General features: G+C 36.7%; 1 long non-coding RNA gene across 1 annotated transcript; it reads left to right on the forward strand.

Moving 5' to 3' along the window:
• Positions 1-7,570: 7,570 nt before the first annotated feature.
• LOC115927500 lies at positions 7,571-11,402 on the forward strand. The gene is made up of 4 exons (XR_004065677.1): positions 7,571-7,787; positions 9,074-9,328; positions 9,934-10,020; positions 10,331-11,402. It is a non-coding gene; the product is annotated as an uncharacterized LOC115927500 (long non-coding RNA).
• Positions 11,403-15,591: the final 4,189 nt, after the last annotated feature.

Here is a 15,591-nt window from a genome sequence, read left to right on the forward strand (position 1 = left end):
TGTATAAACTGTTTTATACAAAACAAATGAAGCAAAAATAAATGTAGGCCTACATGAAATGAACAGATCTGAATTTGAATTTGAATTTATTTATTTCATATGCTCGAATGTATACAGAAAAGAAACAATATAAACTACACATTGAATTCATCACGGGACGATTTAGGTGATGTGCCGCTTTGATCGAGACATAACACATGTAGAAACTGATTGGGAGATTTGGTCTTTAAAGGCACACTGTCCTACTTGCAGCTACTCGCTCCCTCTATATAGAAAACTTCCCCAATCGGTGCCTGGTCCCCCATGATCCTCTTTTTCTTATGTTAAATGAGAGCTGAGTTAATGAGATAGCCACCTGTCACAGTGACCTCGCTGGCTCACTGGGTGGTCTAATCCCTTCTAGCTGAGGTAGTAACGCCTGCCTTTAAAACAAAATTATCACATTCCATTTATATTACACGCATATCAACAGATCAATCTCCCGTGACGCGCGCACGGGCTGTAACCAGAAGGCTTACCGGCCTAATTGACGTCAATTTCATGCATATCAAATATCATTCTTAGATGGCTATCCATGACAGAAAGATAACACGAACTCAATGGGAGATAGCACGTACAAGTAGAAACCATGATGGCAGATTTTGCAGTCTTCAAATTAAATCGGAATTTAAACCATGATCCCCTCATCGAATCGAACTCAATATTTTGACGCCAAAGCTTTAGCTCTCTGGGGTTCTCTTTCTGAAATATATCACTAAAAACATAATCTGGGAAAGTTTCCTTACTTTCTTGCTTTCTTTACAAGCGCAGTATCACTCTTCTTGTATCTCATAATAATTTCTTGGCTACAAATAACTTAACCAAGGAATGTCTATAACATTGATATATCCTTCAATCTACCATAGCTTCTAAGCCATCACTTAGCGTCCCAATTAAGAATCATATAGACATGATACAAGAATTTTAGCATAACCATCCCTATGACCTCTTTCCATATCTCTAGCATCAAAGAATGGAACAGTTTGCCTGATGATATAAAAAAAAGTAGTCCAACTCTTTCTAGGTTTAGAAGGTTATCTAAAACGTACCTACTTGGAAGACTGACATAATTCTACTTTGTATCTTAATAATTTATCATTCTCAAATGTTAAATAGACCACTAAGGACTGTGTGTGTGTGTGTGCGTGTGTGCGTGTGTGCGTGTGCGCGCGTGTGTGTGAATATTTGTTTGTGTTCTATATTCTGTAGCTTTGTTTGTTTCCATCCCTTGTCTAAACATTACATTCTTTTTATTCACCTTGTCATATCGTTAATGTATGTATTTTGTTGACTACAGGGCCCTGCATATTGCTCCGATTGTCTCATTTTCGCTCGCGTGAACATTGCCAGCACAAACCACTGACGTCTGCCTCCTGAACGGATCATCGCCCATTCCATTCACTATACGTTACGTACTATAAAGGCTGTATTGTCTGACCGTTCATGAATATTCATGTTTTTGCTAAACTCGGCAAAATGTTTGCTTTTACTAAATGGAAAAATTACGGTGGGGGGTTGGATGAAATGGACATAATGAAATAGGCAGAAGTGATCTATGATAATTCATGCTTTTTATGTTTCGTGTGCTCGACCTATAACCTTCAAATCGCTTGGTAAACTGAGTCCAAAGTTAGACTTGTTTCACACGTGTATTATAGGCAATGACGAGCTTGCAACCTATTTTGAAAAATTACGGTGGGTGAACTTTCAAAAGTCAATGAGACATGAGGGCTCAAATGAAAGAGCTAGTGATAACGTACGTCGGGGTGGATGTGCTTTTCGTTTAAACAAAAAATGAATTTTTAACGATTTTTAAAAAAAAACGTCCATAGGCTATATACATGTTAGGCTGCCGACTCAGATCATGCTCTGACGATAGGGGGCGTTGTGAAATGAGACTAACCGGATATGCTCACAAGCTTAGCTTCTACAGGGGTCCTAAAACCATCAAGTATATGTTGATTAATATACTATTACCAGTCTCTTTTTCACGTAAAATATTATATCATGCTTTGTGTGGTTTTGAATAAATGAACTTGAACTTGAACTATTGCCTTATGAACTTCCTATACTTTACGCTCCGAGACTGAGGGTCGTTTGTGCACAAAGACCCTTAAAATGTTATTCTACTCTCAGCCTTCACTGATCCATGAATTAACTAGTCATTTCTTGTCTCAGGTAATCACAATTATACTGTATAAACTCATAACACTTTCTAAACTATTCATGTATTTTACAATAGTCATCTGCATCACTTTGATCCAATACTTCCTCAAGTTCCAGCGAGATTACTGAGCTTCAAACGACACATCTTTAACAACTTACATTCTAAACTCCCTACACTATGCACATGACTAGCAAATAGTCCTTGTCTGCACTTATTATTGTACAGCACCACTAGTGAACTTACAAACAGTTATGATTTCCTCTTACTGGAATCTCATCTATAGGCCTATACATCGATTTCATATTCTATCCATTTAACAGATAATAGTTTACTAAATGTAAAAATCTAATGTTACATACAAAGTAATCTTAGAGTAAAAAAGAAAGGGTCAAACAATGCAAATAGAGGGAGAAAGAGAGGGGGGGGGGGGGTGTGATATATATAGGGAGAGAGAGAGAGTGAGAGAGAGAGAAAGAGAGAATGTAATTCACAATAACATTTAGCCTGAATTTTCATTTCTAACAAATATGATATAATGAGTTTCACACTGTGATTATGCAAGTCTTCAATTACAATATTACATCAACCAATCCCATACTACTACTGAACAGTGTGACAATTATAAGTTTCTCAACAAGCGTATCAACCCTAAAGACCTTCATTGTCTTCTCATTTTGTAATCAGACCCTGACTCTACTCTAGTCTAAACAAACCGACAGGTGTGTCAAATCTGACAGATACGAGAACCCAATATTATTATTATTATCATTATTTCCAAAAACATATTCTTTCATTCCCACCCAAAATACCACTTCCTTGCAAGGTTCAAAAGGGCAAACAGTTTCTACAGCACTTTCTAAGATCATCCCTGAATCAAGGGGATACGAGTAGCACAGAGCAAGTATACATGTATCTGTCTGAATTAATGCACAATCTCCCCGTGGTTCAATGTCCAGCCGTCATGTCTCATAGACGGTCCCTTGATGCTCTTTATCCTCAGTTTTCTTATTTATAACTGATTTTCCTTATAAAACTAAAGATAATTATGGCGTATATATTCAATATTGAATGAACGCCAATAAACAATTACCCAACAACAACAACTTGATGCTACTCACGCATCAGTAATATTGTGACGTGAGACCCTCCTCACCAAACTGGTAAATGCTGCCACCACATACTTTTATAGGGGTATGAACCCTCACAGACGATCTGATAATCAAACCGACTGTACGGGAATTCAAAGTGACGTAAGACAACGCATGAGCTCTGCGATTACAGAAAAAAAAAGGGGGGGGGGTAGTAATTCACTAGGGGCGAGGGTAAACTGAACACTGCACTGCGCATGACACACAATCAATCATACACACATCTGTATGGAAGCAGGAGACCGTCAAAAACATGGATATACGTCGTGTCGTAATTCGAATTGCCACACTACCTAAATAATTACGTCGTGTAGCAATTCAAATTGCCACACTACCTAAATAATTACGTCGTGTCGTTATTCGAATTGCTACACGACGTAATTCCGAATTACTGCCCAACGATTTAACGTCATGACGTTAAATGAATTGATTGATTGATTGATTGATTTTATTCGTCAAGTATAGTACATTGAATGCATACATAAAGCAAATGGAACGAGAAGATACATTGACAGGATAACCCATGAAAGCCGGAAAAGGCTTATTTCCAACGGGGTCCTATAAAGTACGTGTACAGTACGGCATGAGAATAAAATATCACAACTAATAACTACTACGAATATTACGAATAAATAATATAACATAAACAACAACAAAAATTTCTAGAACTTATAGCAAACAATGATCTACGGTATATTATGCAAGATTAAACTTAAAAACATGCGCTACACATAATGAACTGTGATTTAAGATAACTGATATTACTGTTCTTGAAGGGATTCATGCTTTAGGTATTGTTTTAATACACTTTTAAAGTGTGAAAAAATCTTAACTATTTTGACATGTTTTGGGAGAGAATTCCAAAATTGGATACCATTAAAATAAAAAGAGTTTCCAATTTTAACTACACGACGTTAAATAATTAAGGTCGTGTAGCAATTCAAATTACTACACGACCTAAATAATTACGTAGTGTCGTAATTCGAATTACCACACGACCTAAATAATTACGTCGTGTTGTAATTAATTACTGCTCAACGATTTAACGTCGTGTAGTTAAATCATTTAACGTTGTGTAGTTAATTCATTTAACGTCATGTAGTTAAATCAACCAATGAGACCGTTCGTAATATATGCGTTGCGAAGATCATAATTGCGCGCCAGAAATATGTATACGATGCGCGTTCGTGCGCTTTTGTAGTGGCCGTTCTTCGCATCTGATATATTACGAACGGTCTCATTGGTTGATTTAACTATACGACGTTAAATGAATTAACTACACGACGTAATTATTTAGGTCGTGTAGTAATTTGAATTGCTACACGACCTTAATTATTTAATGTCGTGTAGTTAATTCATTTAACGTCATGACGTTAAATCGTTGGGCAGTAATTCGGAATTACGTCGTGTAGCAATTCGAATAACGAAACGACGTAATTATTTAGGTAGTGTCCCGCCCCCCCCCCCCCCCCCCCCACTCAGAGGTCAGAATGACCGCATGCGTGTTGCCAAAATGTCCGGTAAAGGGGTACTTTTCGTGCGACAAAGTCCGGCCCGAGAATTGTAAAAAAAGGGGTGTATTTGACTTTTCACCCGGAGATTTCTTTAAAAAGGGGGTGTTTTTCTTTTTTTCTCTCATGTTTTTGGACTCCTGAGAAATTATTCCGAATTTAAGGGGGTACATTGAGCATTTTTCCTGATTTAGGGGGGTCTCCAAGGCTGAGGAAAAGCCCGCGAAAGGGGGGTTCGGAAATGTTGGCAGTCCTCAGATAGGGGGTGCTTTCACTAAAGAGGGTATACGAGCATATGCGTACCCTAAATAACACTGAGTGGGGGGGGGGGGCCGGGGGTAGTGTGGCAATTCAAATTACTACACGACGTAATTATTTAGGTAGTGTGGCAATTCGAATTACGACACGACGTATATCCATGTTTTGACGGTCTCCTGCTTCCATACATCTGACTGCTCGACTGCTCTCTACCGGACTGACCACCTAATCAAGTTTATTTGTCTTTCTTCCAACATAAATGTAATACAATTTAACAAATGTATAACATGCAAAGAATATAAGAGGAACATTTATAAGAATCAAGTTCACACAATGCATTTACATGAGAAAACAAAAAAAGAAAAGACGAGGAGACCTAATTAAAGCTTAGCTTGTAGAGGTCAGGTCCCTCAAAAACAATAACATAAACAACAAAAACAGCCTGGTTATATAATAGATTAATACAAGAAATGTTCGTCAAAGGCGCTAAAGTACTAAAACAAATAACTATAAACAATAACCATATGATTATACACATGGTTTAACTGAGTAATAAAAATGGGTGGGGAGAAGAGACTATGTACAAAAGGGGGAGATAAGAGTGATAATAATGTGGGATATAGAAATGAAGAGAGGGGGCGGGAGTGGGAAAGAGAGGGAGAGCTCGAGTGGGGGGAGAAAGAAAAACAAAAAATATATATATACTTTCACTGTAAACTGAAAGCTAGCTACAGGCGAGAAAGGAAAGAAAAAGGAAAAGGTAAGTCGGCAGTTGCTATACAGTAGTAAATTGGGGAATGGATTAAGTTCAAATATAAATCACGACACTACAGATTAAGAAACAACTAAGTAATTATTCAATAAGTACAATTTCAGTTTACGTTTGAAGACAGATATACTGACAGAATGGCTAATGCTTGAGTCAAGAGTGTTCCAAAACCTTGGTCCAGTGCAAACTAAAGTGTTGAGAGTAAACTTTGTCCTTGCATGGGGTAAGTGGAATGCAGAAGCACCTCTTGTGGCATAATTGTGAATTTGATTGTTTCTCTTGAAAATCTTGGCTAATGCCAGTGGCAGTACACTTGAGTTGAGATCATACATTAAGGAACCCAATTGCATATAATAAATATCTTCTACCTTTAAAATCCTATGATGATAAAAAAAGAGGATTTGTATGAGCACGAAAGTCAGCATTACAGATTGTTCTTATTACCCTCTTTTGAGCCAAGAATATTTTATCTAATTGTGTTATTAGAGATTTGCCCCAAGCAAGCACACCATAATTAATATAAGGTAGAATTAAAGTTGAATACAAGATTAGTAATATGCTTTTAGGAAAAGTAGACTTCAACCTACGAATTACACCAGTATTCCTTGATAATATTTTGCATAGATTATTTACATGAGTTTTCCACTTCAATTGTTCGTCGATATAAAGACCTAAAAATTTAGTTGATGTTACCCTGTCTATCAGAACACCATTGAACATAATGTCACCGGGCAACATCTTGAGCGAATTGCTATATATCATATAATTGGTTTTTGTAAGATTAAGAGACAGTTTATTAGCATGAATCCATGAGGTAATATTGCGCAACTCTGAGTTAACTGTTTGCACAAGAACTTGTGCATCTTTGTGTGAAAAAAAATATGCTTGAATCATCTGCAAACAAAATAAAGGATAATACATCAGAAGAATATTGAAAATCATTTATATAAAGAATAAATAAAAGAGGACCAAGAAGTGATCCCTGTGGGACTCCACAGCTGACATTTTGTAACTCTGAATCAAAACCATTTATGGATACGAATTGCTGTCTGTCAGCTAAATAGCTCCTGAACCAATCCAGGGCAGCACCCCTGACCCCGTAATGGGATAATTTACATAACAATATTTTGTGATCTACTGTATCAAATGCCTTAGAGTAATCCAAGAATATTCCAAGTGTGTGCATGTGGTTGTCCATAGCATAAGAAACTTTATTGATAAAGTGCAGTATATAGCATGGGTGGTAGTATGTTTCTCACGGAAGCCAAATTGAAAGTTGGAAAATATTTTACTTGAATTGAGAAACTTTACAGTTCTCACATAGATAAGTTTTTCAAGAATTTTAGAGAAAGTTGTTAATAGGGAAATGGGTCGGTAGTTCGTCAATAGTTTTGGGTCACCCTTCTTAAAAATTGGGACAACCTTTGCCACTTGACCAGCACATCAAACATCCAGGACATGACTGGTAAGTTTACTATTAAGTCTAATATCTCAGTTACTAAGCCTAATTGAATACTAACGGCTGGCCACATCAACATTCAATCAAGTATGCATCTCAGCTATCATCCAGGACAACGTACAGTGTACTCTGGCCTGCACACATACAAGCTGTACAGTGTACAACATGCACTCTCTTGCATAGGTACAGCGTACATGGGCGCGCACGTGTACAGTGAACACCTGGGGGGTGTTTCATCAACTAAAATCGATTTCGATTTTTAAAATCAATTTTAAGGCCGAATCAGTTTTAGCTTAAAACCGATACGTGTGAGCTGTTTCATCAAATCGATTTTAAGCTAAAATAGATTTTTAGGTGTCTGCAATCAAGGCTAGTCAATTTGGGGTAAATCGATCACAAAATGGCCTTGCTTAACTACAGGGAGAGTCCTTGAAAAGTAAGTAAAATCTGTTTTTCTTTGAAAATATCAATTCTGTTGATAACAAATCTGTTATTTTGGAAGAAGAAAAGTGTTCCTCTCATTATTATGCAATTTCATTTTTGTGTAACTGAACGAAATCTTAAATAAAATCAATTTATATCACTCTCCAAGTGGACGAATTGCACCGGTTCAACCATTTCAGTCCCATTCATATAAATTTATGCAGGTTCAATAGTTATTACCTAACGACGTTTATTATTCGGTTAGGACAAACAGGTACAAACTCATTAGTCTAGTTTATTCTTGCAGTAGTATTGTGGTTTTACTAGTTATGCTACTAGTTGTAGATTTGGGCTTAGAATTAAGATCTAGGCCTAGATCTAAGCCTAGGCCCTAGATAGATCTAGATCTAGGGTCTATAGATAATAGATTCTAGAGTCTAGAGGTCTAGATCTAGTCTTCTATCCCTTATTTAGACTATTTTAGCATTGTCTTGTTTTTGTTGATATAGTCTAGATTCTAGAGTCTAGAGACTAGTCTAGTCTAGGTCTAGATTTTCTAGACTCTAGATCTAGACTAGTCTAACCTAGATCTATAGATCTAGAGCTAGGTCTAGATCTAGGCCTAGGGTCTAATTATAAATGATAGATCTAGACTCTAGGTCTAGGTCTATTAGGCCTAGATCTAGGGCTAGGCCTAGGGCCTAATTATTAAAAATCAATAGGATTATTGTTTTGAAGGTAAAATTTTATGAAAGAAAATTAGACTCTAGATCTAGATCTAGAGGTCCTAGAGTGTTACTGTCAGACCCAGGTCTAGATCTACTCTAGATGTAGATTTAGTCTAGAGTCTAGGTCTAGATCTACATGATACTTGATAGATCTATATCTACATGATACTTGATAGATCTAGATCTAGGGTAGATGTAGATCTCCTAGACCTGTAAGTGAGGTGGGGGGGGGGGGGGGGGGGGGTAAAGAGCGCATTTCTTTTTGTTTTAGGTCCCGAATATTTGAAAATCGCGCCGGCCGCAAATTCGCTCAGTGGGTGGGGGGGGGGGGGGGGGGGGGGGGGAGGTAACACTTATTTTTTTTTATTTTGCCAGGGGGGGGGGGGGCACGTCCCTGTTGATAAGTACATTTTTGGAAAATTTTGCTGATTTTAACATTGTGCCCCCCCCCCCCCCCCCCCCCCCCCCCCTTGATCCATCTGTGGTTTTAGGGTCTCTAACACAGTCCAACTCCAAGCTTTAGACTATACTAGACCTCTAGAATTAATTTTTTTTTTTTTTTAAATTTCAGAGTCGGACTAAAAGATGGAGTGGACCACAAGTCGTATCCACCAAATAGACCTTGGCTTTAGTCCAAGACTCAAAAGTTCTCTTCTGCCGTGTCTCTACAGTCTTGGATTTCTCATTCTTCCTTGGCCTCAGGCTCAAGGAAAGGGTTTGGATATGCAGAATGTACTCAAGCTCAATGTCTAGGTGTACTATGCTAAGCGGCCTTGTGGAGTGATCTTCTTACTAGTAAAATTTGCACACCAATAATAAAACAAAGGTAAGTTTTTTTTTGTGTGGTTCTTCTAGACCTATGTATAAACAGATTACTTATTTGTTGTTGAGTGTGTAAATCTTGATTTTCATTAAATTTTCTACGTACAATCGCAAACTGATAAATCCATGTAAGGGGGAACGGAAGTCAATTATGACATGTCTAAATCAAAGATAAATTACTTCATCAGCCAGCCTGATTAATATTGTACATACAAATAATAGGGCAGCAATTAATGAATAAAGAGGTGATTGAACAAACTGCAATGAGAATATATGTATGATGAAAGCTGCTCTGTTTGTTTTATACCTCTTTGCCTTCTACTCACGACAGGGGAATGTTCATTGAATCTGTGTACAACAGTGTTTGGTTCAAGAGCAGGGTATCCGAGATCAAGATTAGACTCCATAGTCAATCTTCCAAATGTCTAAAACTTACAATTTGGTTGGTAACAATGTCTTGGACCGAATACATGTAAATTACTGTTATAATTACTGATAAAAATGTACTTATGTTCTTTTGAACACATTTGATACAGTGACAATTACTTTTCTGAAAAATAGATGTGCTCTCTTCATAACAAATATATGTATCCCTGTTTTAAATCCTAGGTTGCAAAATAAAGAGCTATGGCATCTGCATGTACTGCTAGTTTATGACAAATGAACATTTATTGTCTATCTCTTCAAATTGAAAAGGTAAGCAGTATCAATTACCAAAATTGATCTATCATTTTTCATAATCCTTGTAAGAAGTCTAATACCCATCTTACCCATTCTGTTAGATAAAACATACACAAATGGTAATGAAAGGATATTTTTTTTTTATCCAAAGCAAACAATTAATCATTTATCTTCTGTAACTATTTTTTATTTCCCCTACTTTATTTATTTAGCAATTAAAGTATTTGAAATAATCATAAATACAAAAGTTGAAGATCGATTGAAAAGTTATACTAGTATTTAGTAATTGATTCATTTATTACATAACTTTCAATTCCTATTCTAGACTGCAGAGCCTGAATTACCTGCAACGTTATGCTTCTTATGAAACATCAGCCAGCCTACAGATAGAAGCTCCCTTTTCCAGCTTTAAGCAAGAGGAACCACAATGAGATACAGATCTTGGTATCATGGACTGGTCACTTTTTACAACCAACACTACTTGTAAAATAAGATTTACAAATTAATTCCTATAAGCTATTAAAAATGCTCTAGTCAAGGTACTAAAATTTTGCCATCGAGTTTGAGGTTTTGGGTTTGATAAAATTTTCACATAAAATATTTTAAAGGAAGTAAACGTTTTAATGATACTTCCAAGATTTCCTATATTTTAAACAGAATTTTAGAATCTTGCAGAAGAAAAGAGAAGAAATAAAAAGCTATTATTCTGTCATGGAGGTTATTGTTACCAAACTCACATTACATAGATAATTTTGTTCATGGCAATAAATCTTAAAATATCAAATTGGAATTTCTAATTAGCAATTCATCTGAGCAGCAGTTTGATGACCTATTTGGAACTCTTCCTAGAGGCACTTCTTGCATGACTATGTATCGATAATTACCTGTTGGTGCTTGAAGTGCTATTGTAGCAATTGCACAACAACAAATACAAAATAAACAACAGCACATTGTGATTGAGTGAAAACAGATTTTTCCTGCAGGAAATATATTAACTCTGACTTATGTTGTCCTTAGAATTTTTTGTCAAAGCTGATAGAAAAGAATTGATGATCAATTTCATATAGACAAACTATTGCATCAAGAAACCACATTCTCACCGACTGCGTGACCTTACATGACAATGTATATCATCCTTAGATTAACAACCGTATGAGTAACAGAAATATTTGTGACAAGAATTACTCTTTTAATCTCCATAAAGGTAACTCGAATAGACAGTGGCAGATATCAGCTGCAGTAGTTTTAACAACTGGCTGATACTTTCATAGGAGCACTTTTATTTGTGTCATGTAAAATATTGTAATTGTATCCCTTGAATGTGTTTGCTATGCTCATCATTTACAAAATGTAGATTTCATTCATTAAAGCATAAACATATTGATTATACTTTAAAATCTGTGTTAATTTTATTTTGTATGTATTTTTTGTCTTTTAAGAAGATAAAGGGGGGGGGGGGAGGATGAATAGATGAGATTGTACGCTAGCGCATGGTGATAATAATTACATGATGATAAAGGGCAATGATGTGATTCAAGAATGGTGTGTTTGTATGCTGGTGAGTTATTGTTATAAGTAGGTGTTTATTTATTCATTTTTGTTCTTTATTTATTTTTTTGTGGGGGAAGGGGGGGGGGGTGTTCATGAAGAAACAAAATTACGGCAAGCAAAGCGTTGTGATGGGAGTGTCGTTTTATGTTAATGAGAGAGAGAGAGAGAGAGAGAGAATATGAAAGAAATGACACATAATTGTGAGCGCATATGGTAAAAAAAAAATATAGAAAAAGGGGCACATAACAAAATGGAAAAGGGTCACTTCTAAGAAGAAAACATAAAAAGTTATCAGAAATAACAAGAGGAACTTTAAAACAAAGTGAAACGGGACAAACTACATGAAGGAAAAGTGCACTTGTAATAAACAAAAAGGGATGTTAATCAGATGCAAAAGGGGCACTTAAACCTTATCTAGCATGGGTTATTTTGAAACTGCATAGCCTGGGGGGTCCTGGCCCCCTCCCCTGGAGAAAAAACGTGTAAGAACACGTTAACTGTACCTTTTTGTTTGGAGATGGGCCCCCTCCCCTGGCGCTCAAGGGGGGGGGGGGGTGCGATTTTCAAATTTTCGAGGGCCCCCCCCCCCCAATAATTTGTTTTTATATTGTTTACTACCCCCCCCCCCCCCCCCACTGAGCGAATTATCGGCCGGCTGTTTCGCTGCTAAATATTGTCTCACGAATTGGGCCCCCTCCCCGTGCCGCCGGCTGGATAAGGCCCCCCCCCCCCCAGGCTAGATAGGGTTAAGGGGAAAACGGGCCGCCCATGTATTTTTGAAGAAAAAAAAATAGGCTATTGTGCTCCCCCCCCCCCCCTCCACCAGAGGGCCATATTTGGTATTGATCATGCCTAACTATGATGATTTAGAAAAAAATTGGTTATGAACAAAGATTTGTTCCCCAAGAACAGAATTTTTCATTTTCAGATGTATGTTCAAATTGAAGCTAGCCGACACTTGCGCCTTTAAAACCAATGAATGCTGAACATAGCATATCAATAATGCAATGAATAAGGATAAAATTGATTTAAAATTGATATGGATCACACTCTAACTTAAAATCGATTTTAAGGCCAAAATCGATTTTATTTATTTAGTGAAACTGCTGCTAAAATCGAAATCAATTTTAAGCCCTTAAAATCGATCAAATCGATTTTAGATCGATTTTAGGGCTTTAGTGAAACACCCCCCAGGCCTAACAACGGCAGTTGTTAAGTGTACTCGTACTTGCGCATGAACAGTGAACACCATCAATCAGGCAGTGGTTCAGTGAACCTCAATCATTCAACAATAACACAGACGCTCAGCTCATCTCACATACTTCTGATTCCCACTCATTCTCGCCTCCTGTCTCACGAGTAGCATGGTAAGAATATTCTATTGTCGAGCGTCGATGACGGGAACGTTTGTTCGAAATATACGAACTCTCTTATTAAGTTACTTAAGTTACTCAATCACATCAACAATCATATTCAGTTCATTCAGGCATCTGTGCGACTAAACCAGGTCTAAGTAATTTCTCGTTTGGAAACCATAAGTTCGGGTTGTACCCAATTCAAAACATTTATTAATGTAAACAACTTTAACAATGTAGAACTCAGCAATTCAAAACGCGTGAAGAGTAAAAGTGACATGTTCGATCATAACTATTTATAACTTAGTATTTACATGTACATGTTTAAACTACGATCCTAGGTTACATGGATGTCCTTTAGAAATAAGTACAGTGTATAGCGACAATAATTTAATCGTCACTAAATCTACTATGCGTACAGTGTACACTTATTACTTATTAGTTTTACATCAACTAACTTTACGGTTTACAACTACTCTAGAAATGACTGGGATAAGAGTAAGTGTCTCAAATGTATGAATATTGATCTTCCAATATCAGTATCACTAACAGATCCAAGCAATATATAAGTATAGACCTCTGTTCTATTCTATTCTTCTCACCCTAATATCCTATGCCAGCATAGCGGTACATTCCATTCCCTATAAAACTTCTCAATCCGGCTAAGCATCCCGCCAACTCCGCCACTACTATGTTCCTAGCCTATCCGATATGCATCGGGCTTTACAAGTAATCTAATCGCGTTTATATGGAGAGTAACATTGGCACGGTCAGCCCGAGCGCCTATCATCACTGGTACACGCGAAAAGTTTTATTTTCTTTTATGTACCATGTTTCGTTCGTAGAAAATCTACGAACCCCCTGCAAAGCTCTTTCATGAATATTTATGTGGCAAGGACAAAAATAGGCCAATGAGCGATGGGGAACGCGGAGATGATATTTGATTGGTTGAATCAAAGTGATCGGTCACCAAATAAGGCTAGTCTTATGAATCATGCATGAGAATACGCTCGTCACACATACGATACACATATATGAATAATGATGAGTTGACCAGTGATGATAGGCGCTCGGGCTAACGCCCGCGCCGATGTCAGTCTCCCAAACGCGATTAGTACACTTGCCATTTAACCCGACGCCTATCGGATAGGCTACTATGTTCCTGGCTCTCTACCACCCCGGCCTCTTTCCTGCCCCGAATCTACGTTGTAATGTAATAGCCTCGAGATTTTATCTCCTATAACATTAGACTAACAAAGTCGTTATATAAGCTTGTTCACTGTCAACGACATGGGTAACATTCATGCACAATACAACTCCAAAAGTCATAATAAGCTACATTTTATGTCATTACCATTTCTTAATCTAACATTATAATCTAATCATGCAATAATATAAGTAGCATAATCCAATTATTATCTAGTGTAGATGTAGGCCTACACTTAAAAACTTATTGTACAGTGTACTTCACTATATAACTTGTAAGTACAACATTCTAGTTACTGTTCAACTCGTACAGTAAAATTCTTCAAGTACAATTCTACATTCTACTGTCTTTAAGGTCTACTTATTATCTAATATAGTACAAGTACAGTTCATTATTTATGAGGTACCCTTGAGTGACTACGTCACTCCTATTTCTTTCACTCCATTCGGACGTTTCATTTTGTGTTCTTTTTGATAAATTACGTAATGAATAAAAGGGAATAGAAATAAACAAAACTCTTCTTTAGTTCTTTGTGTACCGCATACATTATAAAAATCAGCAAGCGAATAATAACATTCGATAATAATTCTCACTCCAAGAAGCAATTGATCAAACAATCAAATACAAATTCTCAGTCGGGCTTAACCCCAAATAGATTCATCATTAATATTCTTTGTGGATAAATCCTCTAAATTTCCCTTTATATAAAATAGGAATAGATATTATGCAATAAAATACCAAGAGATGAATATTAGAAATATTTATAACTCACTCTTCTTTTGCCTGAAAACGAGATGGAATTAGAAATGGAACTTGAATGAACTTGGTTTGAACTAAACTTCGTGGACGTCTTGTAATTTGGAAGATGATGCAGTAATATAATTTATGTAATTTTTCATCCCCTTTTATACTGGGGCCCCGGGCCGTAAATCGCCTCAGAAAAATACTGCAGCCTCCCGCAATTTTAATTGGTCAAAAGTTTGTGACGTCACTACGCGCGAAGTCCAAAATACAAGCTATTCCATTTTCATTAGGGAGAATTCACTTTTAGTGAGCTAAATTAGATTATTTAAGAAGTAGTCTTATCAGAAAAAGGGAAAATATGACACCAAGCAACTATTTTAGGAAACATTGACAAGGTAAGTGATTACATAAAAGAATTATTCACATAAGTTCAACATCGCACACGATGTTTCAGATACCCGGTCCCACATAGCAAATTCTGTGTATTTGAATAAATCTAAAAAATAGCACTAATCGGCTGCCGTTACTACGCTCATTGATCGCTGTAGTAAACAATCACAGCTGATCTTACTACTTTCATCCATCACTGAAACAACAATCCGCTATGCATATTTCAATAAAGATAAGTTCTCTTTTACAATTCTTTAAAGATAAATTCAGGCTTAGAGACATTTGTATTTAGCGCTATATAAATTAAATTTATTATTATTATATAGCTAAATGACAAAT

Source organism: Strongylocentrotus purpuratus, unplaced genomic scaffold, assembly GCF_000002235.5.
Source record: "Strongylocentrotus purpuratus isolate Spur 01 unplaced genomic scaffold, Spur_5.0 spur5_scaffold_20, whole genome shotgun sequence".
Lineage (NCBI taxonomy): Eukaryota > Metazoa > Echinodermata > Echinoidea > Camarodonta > Strongylocentrotidae > Strongylocentrotus > Strongylocentrotus purpuratus.